At 44.4% G+C, this 13014-nt stretch overlaps 1 protein-coding gene and 1 pseudogene across 1 annotated transcript in view; one reads left to right on the plus strand and one right to left on the minus strand.

Annotated features, from left to right (window-relative positions):
- Window positions 1-12630, minus strand: part of Atg10 (autophagy related 10) — a 291273-nt gene extending 278643 nt beyond the window's left edge. The window contains exon 1 of the mRNA XM_021208773.2: window positions 12590-12630. The gene's annotated coding sequence lies outside the window, so the exon portion shown is untranslated. The remainder of the gene's footprint in view (window positions 1-12589) is intronic.
- On the plus strand, window positions 9138-9603 carry LOC110329281 (annotated as a pseudogene).
- Window positions 12631-13014: the final 384 nt, after the last annotated feature.

The following is a 13014-nucleotide window of genomic DNA, read 5'->3' on the forward strand; positions in this document are numbered from 1 at the left end:
TCCTGTATAGCCCAGGTTGGTATGAAGCTTACTATATACACAAGGCTGGCCTGAAGCTCATGGCTATGATTAAAGTCACATACCACCATGCCTGGCTCTTCACAGGGAAATACACTCTGGGTTTTCTGGTTATTTGGTTTTGAAATTGAGTTTCACTATGTAACCCTGGCTAGCCTGAAACTCACTATGCAGATCAAGCTAGACTCACACTTGCAGCAATCTGACCCTCTTGCCTCTGCCTTCTAAATGCAAGGGTAACAGGCAAACACACACCACGCCCAAATCTGGCCATATTCTTCATATGGCTTCTGAATGCACATGAAACTTCACACACTAAATTTTATGTATATGAAGCTATCTGTATTTCTCCTGGGAATCATTCATAATTTACCGCAAGTGTTTCTAAGATCCTATCAAAACATGAAGAACGTCTGGGAACAAGGATAAAATAAACCTTCAGAACACCAACTTTTAAGGTATCTACAGAGGAAGAAGAACCAACAATGATCAAGGGATTAAGGAAACAGCATACGGAGAGCCTAGTAATGTCAGAGTAACAGAGCCAAGGACACGGCTTTCCAGGACGCTCGGCATAGCCAGTACCTACCAATGACAAGAGTGACGCACTGGGAAAAGACAATCATCTATGGGACTTATGAAGCAGTCACTGTCCCTGCATGTGTGACAGTGATAACGAAGTGCAATCAGGGTGCAGCCAAGTCATGCTGGCCTAAAGAGAAAACTAAAAGTGAGGAAAGTCTGCAGGCCACATCTTCAAAGTGGTGAGTGGGACACAAATCAGTAATTATGGAGGCCCACGCACGGGACTCAGGGAGGGCCTAATCAAACTGAGCATAGGAGGCTGGTTAAAGAGACCCCAACCCTATAGAGAACACAAAGGGGAAATAATGCACTGGCCCCTTAGAACAGACCACCCTTGCCAGCACCACTGATGATTAAACACCAACTGTGCATCCCTCGAGGCTAGAGGAGTCATTTAGAGAAAAAGGCAGAACTTAGGGAGTGTTTAGGGGTCTTCAGGTTAAAGAGGAGGAGGTCATAAGATGCTCAGATTCACAAGAGGTGAGGGCCACGGAAAGGGAGAGCCCCTGAGAGAGTACTGAGATTGGAGTCCTGCTGAGGGACACGCGACAGCACTCAATGACAAGCAGCTGGGTGGAGAGGGACACACAGTACAGCCCTGGGTTTGCAGGGCATCCCTGTGATCTGTGACTTGTTCCCAGTTCCAGGAGAATGGAAAGAGCAGAGAGAGGATTTGTGATGCAAAGTTGCAGGTTGGCTGAGCTGGTCAGTGGCAGAGCATAAGACAGGAGAAATGCTGGCGGCCACAGGTCAGAAGTGCAGGTTAGGCAGGAAAGAAAAAAAGGCCAAGAGAAGATGGAAAAATCGGTAAAGATGTAGAGACGTCAAAGAATGCAGGAGAACAAAAAGGTTTAAGAACAGCAGGGAATGGGGCAAAGTTTATGACTCATATTTGATGAATCCGTGTGAAGAAGGGGTCAGTACACCAGCTGACTAGAGGCAAACATGACTGGCGCTCAGGAAGTTCCAAACACTGAAACACTTGGATTCGCTCCCCAGATGATATTACAAGCACCTAATGTCACTGGACAGAGACACTACGTGCTATGGCTTACAAATTGTATTATAGAATCCTCAAAGGGACAGGAATTTCATATAATGTTAAAGAGGCAGTAAAAGTGTCACAGAAGTGAGGACATCAACAATCTCTATACTCGGAGTTTTGTGGAGTGAGGAAAAAGTGGCCCTCCACTGAAAGACTTGAGGGTTGTTTTGTTTTAAAACTACTCAGTGGATGCACTTATTGTGACCATTGTGACCATGTTACTATTATATAAGATTGATATGTGAAAACTGTTCCACAACACCTCGGCTCCACTGTGTACAGCAGTAGAGACACTTAGCTCAAAGTCGTTATCTCTTTTGATCTCAAAAATACCTTTTCTTGAGAATACAGAATGTGGTAACGCTCCAAAGCGCTGGGCATTTCAGAACTGTCTTTCCCGTGAGGGTGAGCTCCTGAGTCCAGTGCAGATCAACCCAGAAGGCAAGGAAGCAGGAGAGGGGCTGAGGAAATGAAGCTACAAGCACTTCCACTGTGGCAGGGACCTGGATGTATGTGCCATACTAGACTATAGAGAGAATCATGGAAAATGGCAACAAAATTCACCCAATGGAGGAAACACCCAAAAGGAAAAATTAGAGCAAATCAAACAAAAAGGAAAATGGAGACAGAATATGCAAACACAGGTTTCCGGGTTTTGGTTGGTTGATTTGGTTTGGTTTTTGAGACAAGGCCTTGATACAGATCCCTGGCTAGCTTGATATTTACTATACAGCCCACGCTGGCATCAAGCTCCTTTCTGGATGTCCTGAATGCTGGGTTTGCCAACATGGAGCACCACACTCATCTACAGAAGTCCTGTGAGTGCATGAGGAGGTGTGAGAGGAAGCAAGAACTATGCTGAGGGCTGTGGGCCTGGAGTTAAGCTCTGACAGAACCTGTTCTTTGGCTGTCAGCAGAGCGGTGGTCTGGTCTTGACTGGATGAGAGTTGTGCAGGGTGAAGACTGGAGTAGAACAATGAGGCTGGAGGGATTCAAATTCAGTCAAGGGGCGACCTGAGCATGACAATTCCACAGGACCGTCCTGCAGAGCATTTCCGCAGTGATCTCTGGAGGAAGGACAGGGTTGGGAGAGGGGTGGGGTCAGTTTAGCACAAGTTTGACTGAAGAGTTTGCTGATCCACAGATGAGCAGTCGAGGAAGCATTCTGAGAAGATTCCACCTCCTACGGGAGCAAGACCCTCGAAGGAAGGAGATAGTGACCTTGCATCCGAATCACATGATGGCAAGAGTCTGTCTCAACACTTAGAGAAAAGATGAAGAACTAGGAGTGAAACGGCGCTGTGCTAATGATGGACAATCCTGATAACACCAAGAGATAACAAATCACCACAGAATTCAATTCATGAAGGATATACACTTGTCATGCCGAGTGGTGGACATTTTAATCCCAGCACACGGGAGACAGAGGCAGGCTTATCTCTGTCAGTATGAGGTCAGCAAAGTGTACACAGTGCGTTCCAGGTCATCCAGGGCTACATAGTGTAACCCACCCTCAAGAAATAAATAAAAATAAATTTAAAAAATAGAAAACTATACTTAAGAGTTTTAAAATCCCAAGTCAACTATTGGTAACAAAATAGAACAAGTGAAAACATTCCATCCCCTAAGCCCTCTAGGTACTTGAGATTTACTAAACCATTAACAATGCTAGTTGAAATATTTCATTCAATAGTCATGTGTTATATTTAATATCAGTGTGCTACCAGCAAGATGACTGAATACTAAGACACTAATTAATATTGGGTTGCATACTTTAAAATTATCTAAGGACTGAGCTTTGCCCCCGCCCCCGCCCCCGCCCCCGCCCCCGCCCCCACCCCTGCCTCTGACTAGTAGAAGCAGAAATCATAATCTTAGCAGTTCCTATAGGACATGCCTGAAAATGAGGCCAAAATGAAATAATTACAATGTGGCTCATTAGCCAGTAACAACACCAATAATCCCATTTGCCCCAAAAACCTAGTGTGTGTCACCTGTGTGTTTCTAGACAAGCTTTTTTTGATAAGTTGCAAGAGATCCTTACTCTGTAGCCCATACAGGCCTGGACTAATATGAAGACCAGGCCAACTGTATGCTTGAGGGAATCCCCCTGCTTCAGCTTCCCCAATGCTTGAGATTACAGATGTGAGGCACCATGCCCAGTCAGACTGGCTGGGTGTATAGGTACTTGCCTCTAATTCCTCTAATTAGGGAGGTAGAGGCAGAAGGATCAATAGTTCAAGGCTACCCTGGCAATACAGCAAACTGGAGACCAGCCTGGGCTACAGGAGACCCTGTCTCAAAAAAAAAAAAAAAAAAAATCAGGTTAAAAAAAGTGAATTTAGACTTTAGCAGTAACACCAGAAAGACTGAACTGTCAATAAAAAGATGTTTTTTAGCAAGGAGTTGTGGCCCATGCCTTTAACCCTAATACTTGGGGAGCTTAGTGAGGAGTTGTGGCCCATGTCTTTAACCCTAACACTTGGGGAGCTTCTTCTAAGGCAAGAAGACTGGCTTCATGTTGGAGGTGAGCCTGAACTACACACTAAGACCTTGTCTCCTAAAAGAAAACAAAACAAAAAGTCAACTGCTCAGCAAATCTCAATTCTCCTCTCATCTTAGCCAATACGCCTGTTGTTTCTAAGTATACGGAAAGCTGCCAATGAGTCCCAGCTCCTTGTGCCACGGTGTCTAAGGAGCTAATACATCGGCCTGGCCGGAGTCTTCCTTGTATGGCTGAACAGGCCTGGTGGTCACGGCTACTGTGGCTCACTGTCTTCTTTCCTTCTTTCCTTCTTTTTTTTTCTCTTCTTCATTCCAAATCTTTCCTCAATCACTTCAGTAGAATTCAGAGACTGAGAAAACAGAATCATGTTTTTCACACCTTTCCAGTCTTAGGCTCAGTCAGTCCTCAGAAGAGGGTGAGGATGCTTCGGTGCTGCTGTGCAGTGCAGTGAGCTGTCATATCACCTATGACACTACCCAGATGATCTCACCCAACTACAACAGTTTTCTCACTACCACACCACCGATTTTCATGTGTTCTCTAATCTAAAGTGTTTGGAACTAAATCTATGTATGTGTGGGGTTTTTGGCTTTGTTTGTTTGTTTTGTTGTTTTTGGGGGGGGGAAGATATTTCTTTTGATAAATCTATAAGACAGTGTGTATTGAATCATTATTTTATATATAACTGTTTCCCTAGATTTAAGGTTACTTATAAATAATATACAGACATATAGAATAGAACATGCTATAATACACTTAAACACCAAATATCCTTTTTCACTAGTGAAAGGACGCATCTTCATCTATGTTTGTCCTTCCTGGGAATAATTCCACATCACTGACCACGAGAAGAAGCAAGTACTGTTAGATAAAGGGAATGGAATTGGAGTGATGTTAAAGTGTAAGGGAAGACGATTTACCACAGAAAGAGACCCACTAAATGGACAGCAAGGGATAAAGGAGGGCATGGAGGAGAGAGGTGAGGACCACAACGTAATGATGTAGAGGAAAAGATCATGATAATATGAATCATGTTATCTGCTAACTTGAAATGTTAACTTCGAAACCATACTAAAAGAGAACCCCAGAGTATTATAACTATAAATATAGATGATGTCCTTTTAAAACATGCCATTTTAAACCAGGCCTGGTGGCACAAGCATGTGGCGAGGGTCTCAGACAAGCTGAAGCAGGAGTGTCACTTGAGCCTGTGAGCTCAAGATCAGTCAGTAAAACAGGAGACTGACTATGAATGGACAGAGGGGAAGGAAGGGTGAGAGGGAGCAAGAGAGACCATCCTAACTAAGAGAGGGAAACTTAAACTTTTACAACAACTCGGCTTGAACGCGTGTAAACCAGTTATTCATGTACCTCACAGGGTCCCCGACAGACAAAACTCAAAAATGTAGATTTCATGTGAAATCCTATGGCCAGACCAAAACAATTACAAGATTCTATACACCCCCAAGTAAATATTTCTAACAACTACCGAGGAAATGATTGCAAAGCAATCGTGCCAGAAAATTGAGACCAAAAGCAGATCATGTGATTGGGTTGGTGGCTAAAAGCCTGCATTTCAAGGCCCAGGGCAGCCTGGGTGGGGCAACCCAATAAGCAGCGTGGAGAACCATCAGAAGGGAGAGGGAACAGTTCAGGCTTGCAGCTGCCTAGCAGGTCAGTCCGCCTTGCTGCCTTCTCACAATCCATACCACCCATCAAAGTTTAAACAGGAAGCAACATGTTCTCGGACTGGAGGGGGAAACCCACTGATAAGAGCTTATGTTGTCCATGGCCTCTGCAGGAGGGAACAGGAAACATTTCACTCTCCTCTAGCCTATGTCTCATGCAAGGGAACCCACGAAGCCACCATCCTCCCCCACACTCTCTCTAGCTTCTTTAATATGCACAGCCAGAGCAGAATGTGGTAGGTCCACTGAATACTGTGCTCCAACGCCAGCAGTGAGGACCTGAAGGGTCAGAGAGGAAGACAGACGGGCTTTCAAAACAATGAGTAGCACAGCCTCGCCACCATCGTCCTCAAACCCTGAATTTCTATGCTTTAACTGAAACAACCCCCCCCCCCCAGGTTACAGGTACAGGTCAGTGATAGGAAGTAAGTGGGAAACCTTGCTGGGATCCAGGAGAGATGGACCCGCCCTCCGCCCTCCACTAACTGCAGTTGTACCCAGTTACCTGTTCTCCAACGAAATACTGAGAGGAAGAATCCTTGACATAGACTTGTAGGGAGGGGGCTAAAGGGCTGTTGCTTACAGAGTCAGCAACACCAACCCACACAAGTCCCTCCTCTGTCTAACATCAGTGTCAACACAGGGCCAAGAAGAAGCTCTTGAATAAGGAAAGAAACGCTGAATTAGGGTTTTACTGCTGTGAACAGACACCAAGACCAAGGCAACTCTTACACAGGACAACATTTAACTGGAGCTGGCTTACAGGTTCAGAGGTTCAGTCCATTATCATCAAGGCGGAAGCATGGCAGCATCCAGGCAGGCATGGAACAGGAGGAGCTGTGGGTTCTACACCTTGCTCTAAAGGCCAATAGGAGCAGACTGTCCTAAGGCAGCTAGGAGGGAGGGTCTCAAAGCCCACCCCCACCGTGACACACTTCCTCCAACAAGACCACACCTCTTCCAACAGGGCCACACCTCCTAATAATGCCACTCCCTAGGCCAAGCACATACAAACCATCACACTCACTTCCATAAAGTTGAGGAGATGCACATGTGTAATCCCCCACACTTCAGAAACTGAGATCTGCGGACTGCTAGCTCCAGGCCCTCAAAAGTATCTCAGCAAGACTCTGTCTTTATAAATAAATACCAAAAATAACTGATTAATTAATTAAATTATAAGGCTGAAGAGGGAAAGCCTTTTTCTATAATAGCTGAAAAACCTGAAACCTAAAAATAAATAAATAAATAAATAAATAAATAAATTTTTTTCTTTAAAAAAAAATCTATTCTTCAAAAAAAAAAATCTACTCTTCATTACTAATTTTAAAAGACAACAAAGCAAAATGTGAAGGGAAACGGTTAAAATTAAAAGTAGATGGGACCCACATACAGCAGCAAATACCTAAGATCCTCCTGACAAGGGGAAGCTGAAGGAGGAGGAAAATAGGCAGATAAGGGCTAGTCTGGGCTACAGAACAAGTACCAGGCCAGCCTACGTCATAAGACCCATTCTGAGAATCAGAAAAGAAAAGAGAGGGAGATAAGGAAGGGAATTCAAATATAAAAGACCAGAAACTTCTTTCTTCTTTTTGCAAACCCTGTCCAGACGATAAGCACCTCCCTAATTCCACAAACATTTTCTTTATTTTGGCAGCATGTATCCTAAAAATACTAATTCTGTGCGTCCTCATGGGGAAAAAAAATAAAAACCAAAATTAGCCTAAGAAAATTATGGAAGACTCCAAATTTTAAAGTTTTGAAAACATGAATTTAATTCTTCAAGAACTAAAATCTGAAATTTGAATATGACCCACCAGGTGGAAACAAAGTCATTCCAAAAAGCAGGCAGAGTTCTTACAAAGACCGTATAGAAAGTGCAAGGTACATACAAATGCATACATACATACATGTACACATACATACATGTATACGTACATGCATGCATACATGCATATGTAAATGCAAGGGAAAGAGTATAGATTAAGCAGGAACTTCTGGCTCGTATTTAGGGGCTGCTGTGTAAGGTGAATGAAATAAGCAGAATCATACTGGGTCATCAAAAAGAACGGCCATGGTCTGCGATTGCCATTTACTGCTAAAGGACCAGGCCTAACAAAGCATCCTACAATGCACATCGCCCATCGAGGAGCCGGGGAGGCAGCTCAGCAGTTAATAGTACTTGCTGCTGCTCTTGCAGAGGACCAGAGGTCAGGTCCCCGTGTTCACATAGGTCAGCTCACAAGTCTAACTACAGCCTCAGGGAACCCCACCCTATTCTAACCTCCATGGGCACACATCCACATATGGCAGCAACTCACAAAAACACATGTATACACAAAATACATATTTTCTTAAATGTAATGCTAGTAGAGAGTTGGGGGTGTATCCAGGAATAAGAGGGCCTGGGGTCAATTCCTATAACCCCCCCCCAAAAAAAAAACACAAACACAAACACAAACACATAGCAGTAATAGAAGTTGGGAGATATGGCAAAACTGACCTGAGTCAGGAGAATGAAGAGTTAAAGACTAACCTCAGCCAAAAAGTGAGTACCAGGTCTACACAAAGTGTGCTACATGACACTGTCTCAAAATCACCACCACCATCATCATCATCGTCACCATCATCATCATCATCATGCAGTAGAGCCTCCTGTACATAGTGTTAGTCAGTTACAGGTCAACAAGATGAGGAGAATGACAGCGTCTGGGTTCTCTCTGACACCTACACCTATGGCCATAACCAGCCATAACCAGCACTCCATGCACTCCATACTCATGTCTAAGTGCTAGAAAATAAACCATGGTACACTGATCCTTTCAGAGGCCGAGTAACTAAGTGATTCAAGAATTGGGCAGTTCCAGAATGCAAGCAGTCGGGGCTCTACCATAGAGGGACAAGGCAAAGGCTTGTCCAGACAGGAACACAGAACAAGGTGAGGAGATAGCAGAAGACTTTAAGGGAAGCAATAGATTTTTTTTGGATGATTCCAGTGGAAGCTCGTTAGCTACGTCGGCTGTTAGCAAGAGCTTAAGTTTTATTTTCCTTGAACTTGACAGTCTCCACTGAGTTGAGGTTTTGTTTGCTGATGTGGGAGCTCACACTAATAACCTCTCAGGCAACAATTCCCAATTATTTGAACACAGGAAGCTGTGTTTCTGCAGAGTATGTGGTATGTTTCCATCTTTCCTTTGACCATCATGAAGCTCAGAACTCCATCTGTGGCTGCCTCAGTGATTGTATGGAAGTAGAAAAAAGTTCTGGTGGAGGAGTCTGGGGAGCACGTTCAGAAATGGCACCTCACAAGGGGAAGGAAAAGAAGGAAGAATAAGTCATTAGCCATGGACCTCAGGTGGCTGAAGGAGAGAATGTATTTGTTGCCTGCCACACCTTTGCATCCTTCGATGACACCCTTGACCATGTTACAGATCTTTCTGGCAAAGAAACCGTCTGTAGAGTAACTGGAAGAATGAATGAAGGTGATGGCTGACAGAGAAGACTCCTCTCTGTATGTAGCCACAGTGGCTGCTCAGGATGTGGCCCAGAGGTGCAAGGAGCTGGGCATCACCGTCCTGCACATCAAACTCCGGACCACAAGAGGAAACAGGACCAAGAGCCCTGGACCTGGAGCGCAGTCAGCCCTCAGAGCTCTTGCTCGCTCTGGGATGAAGATTCGGTGGATTGAGAATGTCACCCCCATCCCCTCTGACAGCACTTGAAGAAAGGGGGAGAGGGGTCATCATGGTCGCTGTCTGTGAACAGGAATTGTCAAATTATTTTCTGTTAATAAATTGCTTTGTGTAAGCTAAAAAATAAGAAGAAGGAAGAGGAGGAGGAGAAGGAGGAGAAGGAGAAAAAAAAATGTGCAGCTCTGTGCAGAATGTATTTCTGTGTCACTCATCCTAATATCTTTTTACTCAAGCTTCATATCTTCATGACCAGGATTTATCTTTGTTTTTATATCATTTATGGGTTATAAGTCAGCTCAAATACTTTTGGGACAGACAGGACATGAATTTAAAATTATAAACAACACAGATAAAATGGCTAATATAAAAGAAAACAGATAACAAGATAGGAAGAAAAAATAGTGAGCCCTCAATATCATCCTGAGAGATTTGAGACTTTTAAAAGAAAAGGTATAAATAAGCATAAGTCATGGCTTTGCTTTCCACACTTGGTAATCAACTTTATATGAAGACTTCCAAGCTGAAAAGGACACAAATAAAATACAATAAAATCAATGATAAACTATACAATCATTGTTTGAAGAATTAATGTGGGTTATTGATGTAATAATTAAAAATAGCATTATTTAGCCGTTCCTATGTAACAAAACCATGGTAACTAAAATCCACATAGCAACTTTTTTAGTGTTACTATAATTTTCTCTATAGATGAGAAAGCTGAGATATAGGAAAAGCAGCTTGCTATAGCTGTTAAAGGTAGTAAAGACCAAGAACATCCAAGGGGCACAACCTATGCTCTAGAGGAAGTAAGATTTCAACTAGTCCAGGAACTATGAATTAAAAGAGCTTTGTAGCCCTGAAAAAGATGCAGACGGAGCAATCATGAACCTGGCAATAGGTTGAAAGGACTCAGAGTGGATTGAGGACTACAGCAAACTCTGGGGAACGGGGAGTAAGCAGGTTACGAGGAGTCTTCACACTCAAGAGAGTCCACTTAAAACAGTAGGCAACAGCAAACCACTGGGTTCCAGAGCACCAAGAGGCAGATGAAAGCTCCTCTTGGAAAGATAGTGCTTGGTCATCTGAAGTAACCCTAACTTCAAGGGCAAGCTTGACCAAGCCAATCTCCTTGGCTACTATGGACCAGTGAGTATTTGATGTACCCAGTGTAGTAAAAAGGTGGGGAGAGCACAATATTCTCTTATCCTACTTTCAAACTGTTTTGATAGCCTGCTGCCGAAGTACCATCAGCAAATAATCTCTAGAGCTCATTCTTCTGGATGTTGATTATACTTGTGATTCAAACATAACCTCTGAGGTCCAAAGCACATCTTGAGGCTTCAAGATAATATTTAAATCATCCTCACTCTGAAACTATCTACTTATGTAAGCTTTACTGTTTTTCCTAAAGGGATGCTTATGTTTCTAAGAAATTTATTGAACATTAAGAAGTGCTATCAAGATATAATTTGTTCTGGGCATGGTAGTAGATGTCTATGCTCTAGAGGCTGAGGCAACATGATGGTGAGTTCTAGACTAGACTGGACTCAGTAAGACCCTGTCTAAAATATAAAACTGTGGGGGTGGGGTGGTACAGTTGGCAGCATGGTTGCCTAAGGCCTGAGTTCAATTCCCAGCATCACATAAACTGGGCATTGTGTTTAATACACACAGAACTTGGGAAGTGGAGACAGGATCAGCTTAAGGTCAGTCCTAGCTGTACAGGGAGCTCAAGGCTAGCCTAATCTAGAAAATCTAGACAGGAGAAGATAGAATTTTTAAAACATTGTCTTATACATTCCCACTTTGTATAGTAAGTTCTATACCCTAATCTTGAAATATTTCATATTCAAATGAATCTAGCTTAATACTATTTAGTTTCTTCCATTAAAATATAAATAACAACTTTCTGTTTGTTTTTGCTCATTGAGACAGGATCTAGATGTGCATAGTACAGGCTGACCTCAAACTGGGGGGTAGCTCTGCCTCCAGCTATGACAGGCTGGAGCGACACAGATAGGCCATCAAGTTCAGGCATGATGTCTTTAAAACTGCTCTGTGAGACTTTTAACTCCCTTGTTGCTCTTTTAATTTTATTTTATTTTTTGGCTAAGTTTTTCATTCTGAGTCATTTTCTCCTGTCAATATCTGACCCTTTGGAAGCAACGAGGAGCAATGGTACCTGCAATCCTAAAATAGACTTGAGCACTGCACAGGGTCTGTGTTCTCCAACCCTAACCATCATAAATGTTCACTTTCATCACCACAGTGGGGGCCACTGTCACATTATAATGACCCAAAGTAAGCCTTTGGAAAAGAACTATTGCACTTAGAAAGAGCAAGCCAATTGACAGAGAGCACTTAAAACATGAATACAAGCACTGGAGGGAAGCTGATGGCTCCTGTANCCTGTGATGGAGTCGGCTGAGGCAAGAGGCTCAAGGTGGGTAAAACAGGCATGAGAGTGTCCACTAGGAATCCCAGCACTTGTGTGACAGAGGCAGGGTTGCCTAGAGTTTCAGCTCAGCCTGGGCTACATAGTGCAAACCCTGTCTCAAAAACAAACCCAAGACTGTTCCGGTTGTTTTGTTTATTTTTTTCCCTTACAGTTGGGAACAATTTACATCTTGCTGAAAACATCTAACTGCAGACAATGGGGCTCCATTTTGATTCTGAAAGACATGTGACCACCCTGGGCTTTACTACAAGATTTTCATAATTATCACTACAGATGCAAGTATGGCTTCTATAAATCAGTTAACTAGTCCTTTATCTCCGCAGCCCCTACCCACGTCCTGGTTTTATAGATTATGAGGGGAGGGGTTGTGTTGGCTGCGAATCAGAAAGCCTGCCAGTCTCTTAACTTCCTTTGTTTCAAGGTCACGTGAGCACATTCCTAGCACAAGGTGGAAAGGTCGCCCGGGCGGCCCGCGCCCACCTCCCAGGCCTTTTGTTATGGGCTGGCCGGTCCGCCACCCTTCTCCGGTCCCGGGAGGCAGGCAGGCAGCGGCGGAGGTGCCGCCGTGGTTAGGTCGCCGTGGTTAGATGTACTCACCCCGCTCGCTCGCCCTGACCTGGAGCCGGCGACGCGCAGCGGGGCGGGACGGGGCGGGGCCGGGACGGCGGGAGAGACCGGGCAGAGGAGGAGCTCCGCCCGCGCCGCGGTGAGCATGCGCAGTGGCCCCGCGCGGTGACGTCGGGGCGAGACCTTCCTGAAACCCGGGCGCCAGCTTGTATCACTTTCCCAGAGCCTAACCCTCATGGTCCTCTCGGCCAGGCAGGGGCGACCCCCGAGCCAGGGTACCAGCACTCCCCTCCCACACGCAGCCATACTAGACGCCTGGATATAAACAGGGGACTCGTGACAAGTAGAGTGCGAGCCAGGATGCGGGCCGCGAGCATCCCCAAGAGCCTAGAGAGCAGTGCCAGCTAAATGAGGTGGTCACTGCCACCCATTTAAAACAAGGCTGAGACGAGAAG

Source organism: Mus pahari, chromosome 11 (genome assembly GCF_900095145.1).
Source record: "Mus pahari chromosome 11, PAHARI_EIJ_v1.1, whole genome shotgun sequence".
In the NCBI taxonomy this organism is placed as follows: Eukaryota; Metazoa; Chordata; class Mammalia; order Rodentia; family Muridae; genus Mus; species Mus pahari.